This window comes from Tachypleus tridentatus, chromosome 13, assembly GCF_004210375.1.
Source record: "Tachypleus tridentatus isolate NWPU-2018 chromosome 13, ASM421037v1, whole genome shotgun sequence".
Lineage (NCBI taxonomy): Eukaryota > Metazoa > Arthropoda > Merostomata > Xiphosura > Limulidae > Tachypleus > Tachypleus tridentatus.
The window spans coordinates 272,479,618-272,486,237 of NC_134837.1; positions in this window are offsets into that span (position 1 = coordinate 272,479,618).

Genomic DNA, 6,620 nt, shown 5'->3' on the forward strand with positions numbered 1-6,620 from the left:
TTAAGATGACGAGAGAACAGGTATGAATAACATTGATGCAAAATTTTATTTCACAAGCAGGATATTCTACACCAAACTGTTAGGAATTAACCATTCTATTATTAACATTTTAAAATGTTTGGTTTGTTTTTGCTTTTGAATTTCGCGCAAAACTACACGAGGGCTATCTACGCTAGCTGTCCCTAATTTAACAGTGTAAGACTAAAGGGAATGCAGCTAGTAATCACCATCCACCGCCAACTCTTGGGCTACTCTTTTACCAACGAATAGTGGGATTGACCGTCACATTATAACGTCCCCACAGCTGAAAGGGCGAGCATTTTCGTGCGACGGGGATTCGATCCCGCGACCCTCAGATTACGAGTCAAACGCTTTAACCCGCCTGGTCATGCCGGACCTTTTAAAATGTGACGTAATTAATTTATCGTATGTTATTGTTTAACGGGTCTTAATGTGATTGAAATGCCCAGTAATTATTCTCTTATTCTTCGCTTTGACTTTAAATGAAACCAGTTAACCTTTTAAAGTCCATGAAATAATGTAGATTTATATAGTAACTAAAATTTTTCGCGTCACTCTGGACGGGTACTTTTGCTTCTAATAAGTATAAAGTATAACGCACTAGCGAAAACCTCCGGTTGTGTATCATTTAGGCTACTTCAAATTAGGCCCGGCATGGCCAAGTGGTTAAGACACTCGACTGGTAATCTGAGGGTCGGGGGTTCAAATTCTCGTCACACCAAAATGCCCACTCTTTCAGCCATAGGGTCGTTATAATATTACTGTCAATCCCACTATTCGTTAGTAAAAAGCGTAGTCCAAGAGTTGGCGGTGTGTGTATTGATGACTAGCTGCCTTCCCTCTAATCTTACACTGCTAAATTAGGGACGGCTAGCGCAGATAGCCCTCGTGTAGCTTTGCGCGAAACCCAAAAACAAACTTCAAATTAACCTCAAATTTAACTATAACTTCTACCGTTTCATAAAACTGTTGTTTTATAGATAGTGCTCTTAATTAAGTAATACGTGTAAAAGGTTTTCGAACAAAACAATAGAAATATCTAACTTGGTACTTGCTTGGAAAATTATCCAACAAATAGGAACTGAATCTGAAAATAATCTGACCCATTACAAAGGGTCGTCTTTCATTTTATCACATTCTTTATCCCCCCCCCCCAACCCGGTGGTTTAGCAATAAACATGAGGAATTAAATCGCTACGATTTAGGGTTCGATCCCTGTGGCATACAGCACGGCCAGCCCATGGTGAAGCACAAAAAAAACAAACAGATCTCTTTCACAGTACAGTATGAATGCCGAGAGTACACGACTTTCGAATAATTAGTTATAGCGACTTTACAGGCAAGAAAAAATAATAATAGTCGTAAGCCACCTGTTGGGGTATTAAGGAAACTATATTCCTTTTGTTTGGTTTTGAGTTAATTCTTTCGTACTTTTTTACAATGTACATACCTAGTGTTAATGACAACGCCTGCTAGGTGAAGCGTGTATGACACCCGCGATAATGGTGGTTACTTACTGTATGTAGTATGTGATGTTCAAGGGTGTTTTTATTGCAAAAACCTCAAGTTCAATTGGTGTAAACAAAACATGAGTTGGTGCACAGTGAAAATGTTTTGATTAAACTGAAATGTAAGAAAATGTTAGTTTGTTTGTCCTTAAGCAAAAACTACACAATAAACTATCTGTGATATCGAAACCCGAATTCTAGGGTCATAAGCCATCAAACAAGGAAACAAAAGAATAATAAATAATAAAACAATAAACTGCTTATTGTTACATAGCTAATAATTATTTGGAGTGTATACATGTTCAGGGCCCACACAGCAAAAGGGCCAGCGTTAATGGAGGGGGAGGCCTCCTGAAATGTAGTTAAGCCCCAAAGCTAACACCTTCCACTGTGCAAACCTTTACTCTTTATCTGTAAAAGTTGTGAATAACTATTGTGCAAACTCTACTTTCTATAATTACTTAGCATTCCTGTTGTGCAATATTTTAACTTTTAACCGTTTACTTCATCATTACCGATGTTCTGATGAGTTCATTGCATGTCCTTAAACATGTCTTTGTGATGACGGCACAACAAATTCAGAACATTTCAAAATTAATTTACACCAGTTTATCTCTTTCTGTCACATATTATCATGTAAGAAATGGCGCGAATGTTCACCAACATTATAATAGCACTGTTAGAGAATGCTGTAATTTCTCGACATGCAATAAATGATGCTGTGGATCCTGTTACGATTAATGTGAATACGCACTGTTCAAAATGCTCAAATGTTTTCATTCGTCCTGCACAAATGAAGGCATTTCTAAACATTAAAATGCATCCTAACTCTGGTTTTTAATGCCATACCTTTTTAGGTATGGCGAGCTCTCTTCCCCCTAAATATATATATATAAAAGGTGTTTTTGAAGTTACTAGATCCACACCTAGTCCAGTCAGTGCTAAGGTAACCCAAAGATTTTGATTTGTTATTTAACATTTAGGTTTTCACTTTCGACAGTAGTTAGTCAATATGCAACCTGTCTAGTACAAGCAAAGTATAACATGATTATTCTCTTGAATTAAGAAGTGTCGTTAGCCTGTTGTTTAAATACATTATATGTAATGGTTCTAACCAAGTTTCTCTAGTTGTTCCTGGTTTTGGTCTCTCTCTCTTTGTTTTAAGTGCTCCGTTAGAGATCCACTTCTGGTATACATGTCTAGGAGCCTCAGACATACACGTCTTTAACTTTTCCGTTATTTACTTTCTATTGCACCGTAATACAGGGTATCTTATAACCATTACATAGAACCGTTGCAGGATGTCTCAACGTCATTCTACAGACTCAATATACAAGATTATACAGGGTGTATCAGAGACACTATATAGAATATAGAGAGAGTGTCTCAGGCCAAGATACATGCTTATATAGAGTGTCTTTATACCATCAAACTGTGTCTATAGCGTGTGTCTCAGGGCCACTATATAGAGTCAATACAGGGTATCTGAGACTGTCATACAGTGTCTATATAGAGTGTTTTAAAACCTTCAGAATATATCTGTATGGGGTGTCTCAGGCCGTGGGAGATGTTTACAAATGTGTCTCTGTGTCATGTTACAGTGCCTATTCGGAGTATACAGATACTGTATCACGATTTTAAGATACCTTATATAGACACTGTATGGTGGCCTACAGACACTCTGTATAGACACTGTATCACAACCTTAAGGCACCCTTCACAAACACTATTACAATCGAGAGAATCCTACACAGACATAGTATTGTGGCTTTGAGACACCATGTACAGACATAGTACTATAGCCTCGAAAACCCTGCATAGACCCAGCACCACAATCTTGAGACACTCTGTATAGACACTGTACCACAACCATGAGACATTCTTCATAGACATTGGCTCACAGTCCTGAGACACCCTGTACAAACATTGTATCACAACCCCGAGACACGTGCATAGATACAGTATGACGACCCGATACACCCTGCTTTGACACAGCACCATGACCCTGAGACACTCTGTATAGACACTGTATCAAAACCCTGAGACACTCTGCGTATACACTGTTTAAGAACCCTGAGACACGTGCACAGATATAGTATGACGACTCTGGGAAACCTTGCTTAGACACAGCATCACGACCCTCAGACATTCTGTATAAATAATATCATGAACCTGAGACACCTTGTATCTAGACTGTAGCACGACTAACTAACATCTTGTGAGTAAAGCAGCAACGATAAATGTTTTATGATTAGTTACAATATGATTAATAATATTACTAAAATAATAAGTTGTTATATCAGATGGACAGTCTTCACGACATGTGGGTATTTTTTTTTCACACATTTTGAATGTGTAATAAGAAATCGTTATCACAAAGTCCAGTTTATGGCGTCTTTTCACATCTACTGGCACGTGATTCCATGACAATCAGTCTATTTCAACATAGCACTCCATTATAATACAGTACAGGCACGTCAATTATGACCGTATTTTCCTAACTGTTCGAACCACATTCTGAACAGCCATTCTTGTGTACGAACACGAAAAAAGCTCAGTGTCTCCCAGTGTTAGTGCTATCTCTCTCTAATCAAAACGTTTTAAAAACACTAATACAGCGCTTAGAAAATAATACTTTAATCCTTAATGTGTTTTTTAATACCTTCATATCCTTTACCTGAATAGATTAACGATTCCCACAATCAGTTACGCTCACAATGTTTTCCCGTTTACGTGTCGACTCTTTCAGAATATACGGCAGGTGTTCTTACCTTTGGCCAGGTGTGTGTGTGGAGCGAGGGTATTATCTCTGCCGATCCTCGTGCCGGTGTACCACGAGGAGCGCGTTGTCGTCATGGCTGCACTATTTACTGCGAAAACGGGCGATGTTCGAACAGGAAAGAATAGAGTGAAGAACAGTCGACTTTCACGAGAAAATGAAGTTGTTACGTTTGATCTCTCTCATCACGTGCACAGAAAGTGGAATTCATGGGAGATTTGGTTTACAGAATGATAGTAACGGACCAGTGACAACCTTCTAAGACACCCAACGGCGTTTTAAAGTCTAAATCTTCGAAACCACTGAGGTCCATGCCACTGACTCAGCTAAACCAGGGCGACCCCTCGCGGCATCCACCGTTATCACCTGACGAAAGCAGGGACGCCAGGAGCTAGGTCAATAAGCCTAGTTTGGAAGCTGTTTCGATTCTTCTCCCTCCCCCCTTTGTCTGGGATGAAACCTTACAAGTCTGGTAGGGAGAAACTCCTGAAGCCATGGAAGACACGAATGATGCCACAACTACGAAGTAAAATACATACGGGGAATAAATCGTACAACATTATTTTTTTGTAAATTCGTTCCAGCCCAAACTGAATCATAATGTAGATATATTATTCGTGAACACAGAGCAAATCTAAGTTAACTGTTCAAACAATGATATATTGAAAACAAATCTGTTAAGCTAGTGTAAAGTCAACTGAAAGATTAAAATAAGAAAATGTAAGTTATAATACAAAAATACCCATATACTGACTGCAACTAATTTTTTCCAGGAGTCGAGTCTTACTAAAAGCTGCCAAATAAGAGCCCCTTGACCTTCGCCTTCTGCTTATCACACCTGAACGTGTATTCTAAGGTGAATGGTTTACGTCCTGTCGCTGCATTTTGGTGTAATGGATGCGTTGTAAGAGTTACAGTCAAAACCGAAAAGTTAGTTTGGGCCCTGTTCACTAGCTATTTGGTCAGGTGGTTAAGGCGTTCAATTCGTAATCTGAGGGTCGTGGGTTCGAATCCCCGTCACACCAAATATGCTCGCCCTTTCAGCCGTGGGGTTGTTATAATGGTACAGTCAATCCCACTATTCGTTGGTAAAAGAGTAGGTCAAGAGTTGGCGGTGGGTAGTAATGACTAGCTGTCTTCCCTCTAGTCTTACTCTGCTAAATTAGGAACAGCTAGCGCGGATAGTCCTTGTGTAGCTTTGCGCGAAATTCAAACAAAACAAAACAAAACAAAAATACTAGCTGTTGTTAGTCTGTGTGTGTGTTTTCTTATAACAAACCCACATCGAGCTATCTGCTGCGTTCACAGAGGGGAATCGAGCCTCTGGTTTTAGCGTTGTAAATACGTAGATTTACCGCTGTACCACTGAGGGACATCGTTAGTCTGGTATATGAGGATCGGTTAGCAGAAGTAATCCTTGTGCATTTTTTGCGCAAAAATTCTGGAAACGCAAATAAACTTTCTCTGACGAAAAAAAGTATCTCGAATGTTCTCTTATATGTTTTAAATTTTCTGCTTGTCTATTTCTTTTTTAACAGCAGTAGCTACAAGGCAAATTTCTAGCGTTTAAAGCTGTAGAGTACAATAAATGTTTTCAAGAGAAATAGAACAGACCTACAATCTTTTCGCTCCCTCAGTGGCTCAGTGGTATATCTGAAAACTTACAACGCTGGAAACTTGATTTTGATACCTGTGATGCGTATAGCACAGATAACCCATTGTGTAACAAATAAACAATACAGTCTATTTATACAAAAGGTACCCGTAAAACTGTCAACAAGGGCAATCAATAACTGAAATGAAAACAGATACAATGATGTCGATCGCACTGCATACCCTCGACAGCAGATTATTATTTCAACTTAGCTTTCTATTAAGGACATACAACAACTGGTGATTTATAAAGTATAAAAGATCAAAAATCATGTTACACAAAAAGCGAAAACATGTTTAACTTTATGATAACAGATATTCCCAGTTTCATAAATTCAGTAAAAGGAGATATTAATCTTTGTGTTGCTATTTGTCTCTATGAATGATCTTAATTTTGTCTAAAACATTTATATGAAGATTAATACAGCTTACACCAAATACGTAAACTCTAACCCTAAAGTATTAGAATTAAAATACCTATAAATATTTACAATTACTTTTGTTTTGTTCCCCGTTACCTAATTTGGTCGCCCTTTCAGACATAGGGGTATTATAATGTAACGGACAAACTCATTACTTATTGGTGAAAAAGAAACCCACTAAAAAAGGTATAAACAAACAGCTCTTGTATAGCTCTGCTTGAAAGTTTTGAAACAAAC